Source organism: Lupinus angustifolius, chromosome LG17, assembly GCF_001865875.1.
Source record: "Lupinus angustifolius cultivar Tanjil chromosome LG17, LupAngTanjil_v1.0, whole genome shotgun sequence".
In the NCBI taxonomy this organism is placed as follows: Eukaryota; Viridiplantae; Streptophyta; class Magnoliopsida; order Fabales; family Fabaceae; genus Lupinus; species Lupinus angustifolius.
This window is the reverse complement of record NC_032025.1, coordinates 11610574-11623803: the sequence shown is the minus strand read 5'-3', so window position 1 is coordinate 11623803 and position 13230 is coordinate 11610574.

Genomic DNA, 13230 nt, shown 5'->3' with positions numbered 1-13230 from the left:
CATCATGACTACACACTAAGTGCCCCAAAATCATATACCTTTCATTCACAAAATGACACTTAACACGCAACTTCCACATGAGGAGCAAGAATCCATATTGAAGAACAAGAAGTTGATGACAGTGGAGAAAGAATGGATGATGGTTGGTGGTAAAGAATATATGCAACTGCTTGATTCATTTGTCTCTACTAACAGGGAAATTTCTCATGTTGGTTACAAGTGCAAACCATAACAACAAATAAGGAAGTGATTGAAGAGTGCCAATAATAGCAAGCCAAAGAATACCATAACTAACAAAATGAGCAAGAGAACCAATGAAAATAATAACCCAAGGTGGGAATTTAATATAAGCAAAACCAAGAAGAAGACCAAAATTTTCACCAATATCATTTGCAATACCAAGGAGAGTAACTTGAAAGATAGCAAAATTGCTGTTAAACTTAATTCATTCTCACAAGCCAATTTCTTGTAGGTTGATGCATGATGATCCAGTTGTAGTGATGCATGATGATCCAGTTGTTGCAGCCTTAGTTATGCCAATTGCAGACTCAAATGCAGACTTAGATTCAACTTCCTTGGTCAAGCCATTGCAACATAGGGCAGTAGCCTTGGTTGGAAGTTTGGCCATCTCAGCCAAGTCAGTGCAACATGATACAGACTTCTTAGTCAAGAGAACAACCTTAATGCATTAGGATGACTTGAACATGGTTTTTGTTCCTCAATACTGTTGAAAGCGTTTTTGATGCTAATATTTTTAGTAAGTTTCTGATTTTTATTTATTTACTTGGTTTATTCTTTGCTCGCCATCTCGGTTTTGTTGGAATAAATTCCAACACCGATATAATGGTTTCAAGAATATTCTATTTGATCAAAAACTTAACTTTATTAAATTATTAACAACTCCATACCATCTCGGCTTTGTTAGAATAAATTCCAATGACGGTTTAATGGTATGATTTTAGCAAATTAATACAAGTGATAATGAGTGATATTTATTTTCCGTTTTCCTTCATTAACCAAACTACTTCCTTATGGAAGGTTGGTAAAGAATAAATAAAGCAATAAATAGTTAGTTGCAAAATTTAAATGACAAAAAATAAATGTTAGTTGCGGAAATGTAAATGACTGAAAGTAAAAGTTAGTAATTAGATCACTCATTATGACTTTGTATTTTTCTTTCTTTGTCAACAAATAAAATTTATAGGTTAACACTTTACCATTTTACATTTGCATCTCTTTCAAGATTCAATTGCAGTATAATATAGAGTTATGTCGAACCAAATGGAATTGCTTAATAGAAGAAATTCATATAGACATATAGCAAAAATAATGATTAAACACTTTTTGAGGATATTGTGTTGTGTTGCATAAAAATTGGCAAGGAAGCATAAACTAATATTCACAAATTCTTGAGGACAAAATTGGTTTGAAATATGGAATTATTTCTAAACTCTAAATGATTTTGAAAAACATGAACAAGTTATGTGTTATACTTTTGGTTAATTCCACACATCATTTCTAAATCATTCATCTAGTGTCCTAGAATGATAAGATGATTTTCAAACCTTATGAAATACACTAAATGATAGTTAAGTGCCACTCGTCAGAGTAGGTTGTCACACCCTACTTCAGGCTTCATTAACATCATTTAGCCTTGAACATAAGTTTCTTAAAATAGATGCTTGATGTGGCAGGTGAACTAAGGTGTAGGTTATACTTTTTAGTTCACTTGTCAACACTTTAAGAATAAGCATTTTTGGATCTTTAAATCAAGTTTTATGTGATCAAGCTACAACCGCATTAAGAACTTCATAAAGAGTCAAAGCTTAACCAAAAAGTAATAACTTGCATGTATTGAATTCAAAAGATAATACATAAGAAGAGAAGAAATAATATTACACCATAAACCAAATCAATGTTTAGGAGCTTGAGCCATCTCTCCACGGATGAGATGCTTTTGGAACCAAATGAGATTAAAAAATTATATGTTTGTATCACATTTGCCATTTCCTTTCCCATCTTGAATTCTAAGTAAAATTTACAAGAACTTACCTAGAACAAGCTTAGAACCGAGGCTATAATGTCTAGAGAAAATAAGTGAAGAAGAAGAATGAAGAATAATGATTTTCAAGTGTATGTGATATTTTCAAATGGATGGAAATGGGCCTTATTTATAAGCAAACTAGGGCACCGCCTGACTCACCTGCTTGCCCACGCCAGGCGAACCAAACCCTTCAACATGGGTTTGGTCCATGACCAAGCAGCTTAGTTAGCTGCTTGGTGTTGACTCACCAAAGCTAGTAGTGAGCTACTTGACCATGCTATTATGTGATATTCTGAAAAGTGCTCAGGAGTCTTGTCAAGTGAGGTCATGCATGATGTCAAGGTTGCTTGGTGGCTAAGTCAAGTTGACCCATTGCTAGGTCTAGCCCGCCTGACTGCTTATGTGGCCATGCAGAGCTACCTGCTTGAGCAGATTGTCCTGCTCTGGCTAGGTGTGTGGTTCCAGCTGGGCAGTCCCAAGGTGCATACTGAGCTGCTTGCTTCAACAGTTTGGCTTGTGGCAGGCTTGAGTCTGACCGTGTAAAGCTTGTGCCTGACCGAGCCAAGTTGGTGCCAGGTCAGCTGGGTGGTGTTGAATGTCCACACCAGGCTGCTTATTGAGTAGCTTCATGTGTGCATCAAAATGGCCTATGTGGACACCTCCTTGCTTGACTATATTTTTTTTATTATATTTCTTCTTCTTCATTTTTCCTAGAATCTTTGCACAAAGATATGGAAACGAGGTGATAAAAAATATAAGATCAAAATGTGATAATTTATCTAAAAAGTATTGAATTTAGTTGGTTTTGCATGATTTGTGTAGGATAAGTGTCATGAAAAGTGTATGAAAATGAGGTATTTTTTACACTTATCAAATACAAAGGCACATAATTGGAGCACCATGGAGAATACATGCTAAATCACAAATATAAGCATATTGGCTAGTGTACAAAGTCACTTCCTGGACCAAGCATGAGCAACAATCAATAGCTCAAAGTCTTGTGGGAAATACCAAAGGTCAACATTTAAGTCAACTGTTTCTTCATTGTCAAGCAACCCGAGTTTATACATTAGGGATATCATTGCTTTGTATTTTTTTGTATATTCCCTTTTCACATTAGTTTGTTATAGTTAGTTAGAAGGTTGTTATGAGTCAGCCTATATAATTTGTTTTATCTTTGAGTTTTATGATTCAACATAATAAAATTTCAGTTTTCTCTTTGCATTACTTCAATATCTTCTTCTTTTCCTCTCTTGCATTCGTTAAGCAATATTGCATTCATTGAGTTTTATTTTCTAAGTTGGTATCAGAGCATCAATTGATGTTACGTTACACATTATTTTACTTTGATATTATGCCATCTTCTTCTTGCCTTTGTTCCTTTCTTTTTCAATAATGACAAACACTGTTGCCATAATCAATGTTCGATTGAGTCCTTTCTATATGAGTCCAAATGAGAATCCTGGAGTAGCATTGGTGTATCCTCCTTTAACAAGAATCAATTATCATTCCTGATCGAAAGCCATGCTCATGGCTCTAAAGACCCAAAACAAGCTACAATTCATAGATGTATCTCTTCCAAAACCCAATATAGCAGATCCTTCATTTGTAGCACGAGACATATGTAATACTCTGGTGCTTTCATGGATCAACAACTCAATAGACAAAGCAACCTTGCATAGCATTCTTTGGTTGGATACCTCACATAAAGTTTGGCAGGATCTGAAGGAGAGATATTATCAAGGTGATGTTTTTAGGATTTGTGATTTGCAAGAACGAATTTACAGTGCAAGGCAGGGAAATCTATCCATTGATGCTTATTACACACATTTGAAAGGGTTATGGCAATAATTAGACAATTTCAGACCCATACCTTCATGTCCAACATAATGTGACTCTAATCTTGTTGGGATTGTTAGATCCTATAGGGAAAATGACCATGTCATTATATTCTTAATAGGTCTTTATGATAATTATTCTGCTGTTAGATCACAAATCATGCTTATGGATCCTTTACCATCCATAGACAAAACATTTTCTCTCCTCAGTCAACAAGAAATACAATTTATGGATGTGAGTGATCAATTAGGTGATGTAAAGATTCTTGCTAATACCTCTAATGAGAATCCTAGTAGGCCAAAGTCTAAAGGAAGAGGATTTGGAACCTTTACTAAAACTAGCATAGGAAGAAGTTCTATGAGTAATGGAGGAAGAGGAAGAGGTAGCTCTAATGCAAAGGTATGTTCCTATTGTAACAAGGGTGACCACATCATGGGCACCTGTTACATGAAACATGGGTTTCCGCCTCACGATAAGAAGAACAACAACATCAACAACATTGTTGGTTGTAGAGAAGAAAGTGATAAAGACACAAGGAAAAGCATAAGAGTCTTCACTGCTGATCAACACAAAGTGAATCAAGTTACAAATCAAGTTACCAATATGGATTCTATATGTCAAGGTAATCCTCAACTGATGGCTTGTGGTATTTGATCAAAGGATTGAGTTCTTGATACAGGAACAACTGATCATGTTTGCTTCTGTTTATCAAAATTTCAACCGTTCAAGAAAATTGATCTTATTCACATTAGACTGCATAATGGAAATGAAGTTATTAGTAACATTGTAGGAACCATTTTCTTTTCTAGAGACTTATGTTTGAGCAATGTTCTCTATATTCCTATCTTCAGCTTTACTCTAATTTATGTTTCCAAATTAACATTTGCCCTTAACTGTAAGTTAAATTTTACCAACTCCAAATGTTTGATGCAGGAAGAGTTCACATTGAGGATGAGTGGTGCAATTGAGGTAAAAAGGGGTTATACATCATTAGTGCTAAAATTTTACATTACAATTTCAATAGTTTAGTTAATAATGTTGGGAAAACTGAAACTAGCAATTATGGAAGTTATGAGTTGTGGCATAAATAACATTACCCATGCCAGGCCAGGCGGCTACTTGACCATGCTATTATGGATTACTCTGAAAAGTGCTCAGGGGCCTTGTCAAGTGAGGTCGTGTATGATGTCAAGGTTGCTTGGTGGCTATCACTCTCTTGTGTTTAAGGGTCATAGTGTTTTGCTCAAAAAATTTCATGAAAGTAAATTACCATAGGCTTGATTATAGACCAATTCGCCATTGAGTGTATTTGAATGCATGCAAAAATCAAGAGGTCTTTAAATGGTTGTAATGGGGTCAAGGTGAATGATTTAAGGTTAGATAGTCAAAGAAAGGATAATTCAAAAGGCTTACAAATGTTTCACAAAATACTTAAACCTTTTAGATATCTGATTGAAACATTGAGATTATCTTGATAAGCCTTACTTTATCATATGACCTTTTTTTCAATCAACCTTTCTCCTTACAACATACTTTTTTTTCCAGTCCCTTCTCTTTTAGTATACTTTGTATTTCTTCCCTTTTTTTTTCTTTTTTTATTTTTTTCTTTTTTTATTTTTGTTGAGGTTTTCTAAAATAGAAGAGATGAAATTTATTTATTTATTTTCTTCTTCAACTTTTTATGGATCCTTTCATCACACATGACATTTTTACCTTTCTCATTGCTTCAACCAAACATCATAAATTACCCCAAACCCCAATTTCAGTAGCTATGAGAAATCATTAAAGTTCAGGCTCAAAAGTGGACAACTAATGAGTTTTCGATGTTTATAGCAAGCAATTGAAGGTCAAAAGAAAAAGTCCTATTTTCCTCTATCATTTTAATGCATACAGACATACTTCAATCTTGAAACGGTCACAAATCAAGTTCTAGAATATACAATCATAGAAAGTTATGCACACATGAAAGAAGAAAAAACGGTTTTTATGTAATTGTCAATTCAAATCAGAACCCTTATTGTGTTTGGCTCAAGATTCTCACATTTGGCACATTCAACAAAATTTGTGAAACAAAGATCTTTATTTAACCAAATTTAATTCACAATTATCAAATCTAATGTTTTTCATGTTATTATTCTATCAGCAATTGTTTTCTTCAATGAAGGTCATATATCAACAATCACCATTCATACATACTTTTTCATTTAAAGTAGATAGACAACACATAGAATAAACTAGGGGATAGATGATATATGAGACATATGATAATGCATGATAACATGGATATTCAACCTAAAAAAATTAAAATCTATATGGTATACATGAAATGAATGAACTATCTAAATGCAAAACCTCCTCAAGCTTAGAAATTTACATTGTCCCCAACGTAAAAATCTAAACAATAAGAGAAAGAAAAAGAAAACTCATGGGTTAGGTATAAAGTGTCCTTAACTCATGTTCCAACTATAAGTGGTTGGCTTCATTGGGTATAGTGGAAGTACCTGCAAAAGAAGAGAAAATTGTTCCAAATGATCATATGTCCTAGATGAACTAGATGTAAATATCCTGGGCAACAACACCATTTTTGTTGTGTGGCTGATACTATATACACCCCCTTACAAAGGCTCCGAACTTAGAGAGGCACTAAAGCCAACACTAAAACTAATGAATTTAAAAATGTACCTCTAGTGTGGGTTGCCTCACACGAAGCGCTTGTTTAACGTCATTAGCTTGACGGTTGATCTTCGTAGCTCATGTAGGATCCAAGAGGGCTATGTTTGTTTCTCCAGTCGCTCATCTACTAGATAATATTTCAAACGTTGACCATTCACCTTGAAATTTCCCCTTTCCTCATTCCATATCTCAACTGTTCTATAAGGGTAAACCTTGATGACTCTGAACAGACATGACCATCTAGACTTTAACTTCCTTGGAAAGAGCCTCAATTTGGAGTTGAATAAGAGAACTAGTTCCCCTACTTGGAATTCTCTGCGGAGTATGTGTTTGTCATGCCATCTTTTTGTTCTTTCTTTGTAAGTACGAGCATTATCATAAGCATCCAACCGCAGTTCTTCCAACTCTTGCAGTTGAAATTTCCTCTTTTCTCTAGCAACTTTCAGATCAAAGTTTAGCAATTTGACTGCCCAATACGCCTTATGCTCTAGTTCTACTGGAAGGTGGAAAGGCTTACTATAAATCAACTTGAATGGTGACATACCAATAGGTGTTTTATATGTAGTACGATAAGCTCATAAAGCATCATCAAGCTTTGAGGACGAATCTTTCCTGCTCCTAGACACTGTCTTCTCTAATATGCTCTTAATCTCAGGATTTGATATTTCCACTTGACCACTTGTTTGAGGGTGGTAAGGGGTACCAACTCGATGAGAAACATCATACTTCTTCAAGAGGATTTCAAAATGTCTTTCAATGAAGTGTGAGCCTCCATCACTAATAACCAGCCTCGGGACCCCAAACCTTGGAAATATAATCTTAGTAAACAGTTTGATGACCGTTTTAGCATCATTGTGTGGAGATGAAATTTCCTTCACCCACTTAGAAACATAATTGACTGCCAGCAAGATATATTTGTTGTTGTTTGAAGTACGAAAAGGTCTCATATAGTCAACTCCCCATACATCAAATATTTCCACCATTTGAAGTGATGTGTGATGTTAGTGACTATGTTGTGGGAGGAGTGTTGGGCCAAAAGAAGGACAATAAGATGCATGCAATCTACTATGCAAGCAAAACACTTGATGGAGCTCAAGTTAACTATGCCACCACAGAGAAGGAGCTACTAGCTGTTGTGTTTGCCTTCGAAAAATTTAGATCCAACCTAGTAGGTTCTAAAGTTATAGTTCATACTGATCACTCAACCCTGAGATACTTGATGAGTAAGAAAGAAGCCAAGCCACGTCTCATCCGATGGATTCTCCTTCTGCAAGAATTAGATCTGGAGATTGTTGATAGAAAGGGAACAAATAATCCAGTTATAGATCACTTATCTCGGCTTGAACATCCAAGTGGAGAGGAGGAAGACATATCTATTGATGATTCCTTTCCACTCCTTAATTTGACAACTTTACAATGTTCATTATTTGGATTTTTTTTCTGGCTATCCTGGAAACATCCATATTTGTCTATTAGCATTACTAGCTTGTTGGACATTTGTATGTCCAACATTTTACCATGGATGCTCAGGTTTTCTATTTTAGAATTCAAGTCATTGAGCATGTTTGAAAAACTTTCATTTATCATGACTTGATCTTCATGAAATTTATTTTGGCTAACAAGCAATTTTTCCTAACCTTCCATTAATGTTTTAAGAGTAGAATCAATAGGAGAAGATTGTACATGTGGAAACCTTGTTGGAGGTTTCATGTTACCTGGTCCATCCTGGTATTGATTATTCAGAGTGTTGTTGCTCCTCCAAGAAAGGTTGAGATTGTTCTGCCTGTATGGCGGGTTGAATTGTTGCCCGCTCCTCTCCTTGTAGTCATAGTAGTTGCATGATTCAGGTTGTTCATTAGTCAATGCTCCATGTTCAGGTTCAGTGAAGTGTTTGTATTTATACCACTCATGTCCTTTTGCTCCACACCCCTCAGATGTTGCAGTAGACCCAATAACATTAGCATGATACTTTTCTAGCTTTCCAAACCTTTGAGAAAGGTTCTCTAGCGTGGAAATTACCTTCTCCATCTGATTTCCTGAATATTATGCACCAAAGTCTCTTCTTGGATGGTGTCTCATCTCATTCGCCTATTGGTGATGATTAGAAACCACATTCTCTATGATCTTTGATGCAACATCAATTCCTTTCCACATAAAGGCACCACCCGCTGAAGAGTCCAATAGTTGTTGTGATGGAAAGTCTAACCCACTGTAGAAGTTCTGAGCCAGTATCCAAGGTAGAATACCATGATGAGGGCAAGCTTTAGTCAACTCATTTACTCTTTCCCAAGCTTCAGCAATTGACTCCCCATCATTTGGACTGAAGTTCTGGATGAGGTGCCTATAGTGCACAGTTTTGGAAGGAGGAAAGTATTTGTTGAGAAAAGCCTCCTCCAAAGTTCGCCATGTTGATTGAATTTCAACATTTTGATTCCTTAACCACGTCTTAGCTCTGTCTCTTAGGGAATATGGAAACATGCGGAGACGAATAACATCTTTAGAAACCCCATGAATCCTCACTGTCTCATAGAATTCCAAGAACTGATCAATATATGCATTAGGATCTTCATGAGCTCTACCTCCAAATTGGTTTTGCATCACCATTTGGATCAGAGCAGATGGCAAAAAAATTTCTCTACCTCAATAGCTGGGCGAATTATTCCAGGACGTGAACTACATGCATTAGGGGCTGCGTAGTCGCGGAGTGGTTTTTCATCTCGTTCAGCCATTGTTTGTACACGCACACATCTTTCTCTTGCTCTTTCTCTTTGTTGCCTTCTTCTTCTACGAAAAGTCCTTTTTGGCTCTGAATAGTAATTTGAACTTTGCATAAACCAAATGTGCAACCGACAGAGGTACCGAGAAAAAGGAAAACGCGTAATACACTAGAGTAAAATAATGAATTAATTGAGAATTAAAGAAATTTTGACACAGTCCCCGACAACGGTGCCAAAAACTGGATAGGGCAAATCACAAGTGCACGATTATATCGTCAAGTAATAAAATATCGATCTCACGAGGACTGAAAAACTCCTTTAATTATAACAATTAATTTATACTTAACTCAAATAAGGAATAAAATTGAATTTAGAACAATTGCCAAGAATAATTATGAAAATAATCAAAAGGGATTGAAATCTAATTTAGGAAGAGTTCCCAGGATAAGGGTTACCGCCTTTACACTCGTAAATCCTTGTTTTGCTCGTTTTCACGAACTTTAAGTTTTAAGGGTGAATTGCTCTTTGATATGTGCCATCCTTTCTCGAGCTCTGGCACATGTACTCAATTGAAGTCGCACCTACTCTCGTGGTACGTATATCAATCAAATCCTTTACTTGGATCTTTCTATCCAATCGCTTCGTAGCAACCCAAGGTGAATTCCAGAAACCCCCGAGAATCCTAATACTACTCTCTTGAATTAGGATTCTAGTTTGAATAACTGAATCGTCAGATAGTTGGGTTCACCTCTCGGTCCTTCCCTAATGTATCTAACGAATAAAACTCAATTTAATATTCAAATCACAACACTCAATGAAATAGAAGTAAGAACAAGTATTTATTGAATGTAAAAGGGCATAGCCCCAATCCTAAAAACAAAGGGAATTACTCACTCATGATGTAGAAGAGAATCTCAAATTCTAAATTAGAAAATTGTAATGTAAAAAAAAGTGTAAAATCCTTTAGGGAAAACCCTTATTTATCATAATTACAAAATATTGGGTCAAGCCCAACAAAAAAAATCTAAAAAATAGGAATATAATATAACATCTATGACTTCTTTTGGTCCTTCAATTGTTCTTCGCATAGCCTAAAATATTGAATTCAATCTTATTGCACCCAATCTCTACTCTTTTTTGCTTTAATCCATCCAAACTGTACAACATAGCTAAAAACACCCGCTCAACCCGAACAAAGAGAAATAAAAACTAAAAACAATCCTAAAGTCCTAATTATGTCATAAAATGAAAGTTAAATGCAATACAAATGTAGTATAATTTCACACTTATCAAGGTCATGCATGATGTCATGGTTGCTTGGTGGCTAAGTCAAGTTGACCCTTTGCTGGATCCAGCCCGCCTGGCTGCTTATGTGGCCACGCTGAGTTGCCTACTTGAGCAGCTTGTCCTGCTCTGGCTAGGTGTGTGATTCCAGTTGGGCGGTCCCAAGGTGCACGCTGAGCTGCCTGCTTCAGCAGGTTGGCTTGTGTCAGGCTTGAGTCTGATCGTGTAATTCTTGTGCCTGTCCGAGCCAAGTTGGTGTCAGGTTAGCTGGGTGGTGTTGAATATCCACGCCAGGCTGTTAGTAAGCAGCTTCATGTGTGCATCAAAATGGCCTATGTGGATACTTCTTTGCTTGACTATATTTTTTTTTCTTCTTTTTCATTTTTTCTAGAAAATTTGCACAAAGATTTGGAAACGAGATGATAAAAAATATAAGATCAAAATGTGACAATTTATCTAAAAATTACTGAATTAAGTTGGTTTTTCATGATTTGCATAGGATAAGTGCCATGTAAAGTGTATGAAAATTAGATATTTTTGGCACTTATCAAATCCCCCAACTTAAGACGTTGTTTGTCTTCAAACAAATGGTAAAACACATCTGAATTACATTGGATAATGTTCGTGATTAGATTGACATGATTTAAAAATTTGCTTAAGCATGCTCAAATTTTTTTAATGAGATTTTTCAGGTTTTGTGAAATTCACACATAATGCTTCAAACATTAATTTTTTTATGCTTATGTTCATAAAAAAAATGTTTAACAAAATCAAAGAAAATAAATTTCAATCCAAAAAGTGTTTTGTTGTGCACATAAGTTCAAAGATAGAACTTTTCAAGGGATGTAAGTGTTTCACTCAATAGTCAAACATTTGCATGTAGTAATTTGAACTTGGTTTTCGTCTTACCTATTCTCTTAAATTGCATATTCAATCAAGAATAACTAATGACTTGTTTTCGGTTGTAATGACGCTTGGCTTGAAAAAAAATCATTATTTTTCTTGGATAAACAAATTTATTTCAAGAGACCAAAAATTTAAAAACAATTTCTATGAATCACTTTTACTCCCCTTTTTTCCAGAATTTATTTTTCCAACCTCTTAACTTTTTGAACCTTGGCTCTTTTGGCTTTTCTTTATGTGTATTTTTCATTCTCTTTTTGTTTTCTATTTTTGACAACTTTGGTTGCTTTTGTAAAGAGATTGAAAAATCCTTTTCACTTTTTCATTTCAAGAAGACGAGTCTACCAATTTCCCCTCAACTTATTATTTTTCAAACACTTTAAAAAATTTATGCTCTCTTTGTTCATGGGTTTGTTTGAAAAAAAATTCATTCACTTTGTTTGGCTAAAAGGGGCTTATCAAAGGATAATCCTATTTTTGGTTAGACTTTTTGGCCATTTTGGTTTAACTAAAGAATAAACATGTCTTGATCATTTCCTATCAATCTTATGCAATTAAGAGAACTAAAGACTAAAACAAGTTTAATTAGACAAAAAAAATGTTGATTTCACTCTTTTTCCCATGTGTTTGGCTCACTTCCTCACTTGGATTTATAATTTTGTTTTGAAAAATTGTTTGCAACAACCATGTTACATGAATTTTGAAGTCCATTTTAAAAAAAAAAAATCTTGTTATGACATTATGTGATTTTTCACAAAAATATTTAAGGCTTTTATCTCATTTTGCTCAATGAAAGCTTTAAAATATGCCTTAGCAATTCTTCTAATCATGCAATCTTAGTCAATTTATTTTATTTAGCCAATTTGATTCGGTTTTTTTGAAATTCTGTTGAGTTTTTTATGGACAAACAAATTACTTCTTAAATAAATATACATTCTAGCAAAAAATTATAATTTTCACATATTCATCAACCATGTTCCCCCTCTTTAAATGATGACTTGTCCTCAAGCCAATGAAAATTTTGGTTTTTTGAGAGGAGATGTTTGATGAATATGGAAAATTATTAACAAACATAACTATACTAACAAAGAAAAGTTGCAAATAAATTAAATCACACAACATAATTCAAACTAAAAATAAAACAAGGAAGCAAATAATCAAGTTCAAAGTATGAAAACAAGGAAACAATTTTTCAAAATATCAAATGCATAAAAATAAAGTAAATAGAAAACCGATTTGTTGCTTTGTTCATTCCTCTTCATCTTCATCAAGGCCTTGTGATCTCCCTTCCGGCCATTTAGTGTTAGCTACAAACTCTTTGTAGATTCCACCTTGGAAGGTAGGATGAGAGCCATAAATGCTTTGAAAACATCTATACATGCTTGTAATCCCATGAAAGCAAGCAATTTGTTGTTGGTTTTGGAAATGTTGTTCTTCAGCAATTGCCTCCAAAGTGGTGTTACTTGCCCTCCTACATGGTGGTTGAGAAGAGGAACCCACTTCTCCAAATTTCTTCCTCAAATCGGCCCTAGCTTAGGTCAAGCTTCTTTATTTGCAATGTGATTGGACATAATATATGTTGACCTCGGTTTTGAGTGCCATGACTTCTTCATAAGGTACGAACACTTCTTGATACCTACATAAGTGATGGTAAAATCAAAGAATTTATACCCCTGGTTATGCAGTCATTGATTGCATCCAAGATGATAGACGCTAAGTCAATGGAGTCTTCCTCATAGATAGAGTTGATGAGCTTTTCTTTTCCTAGAG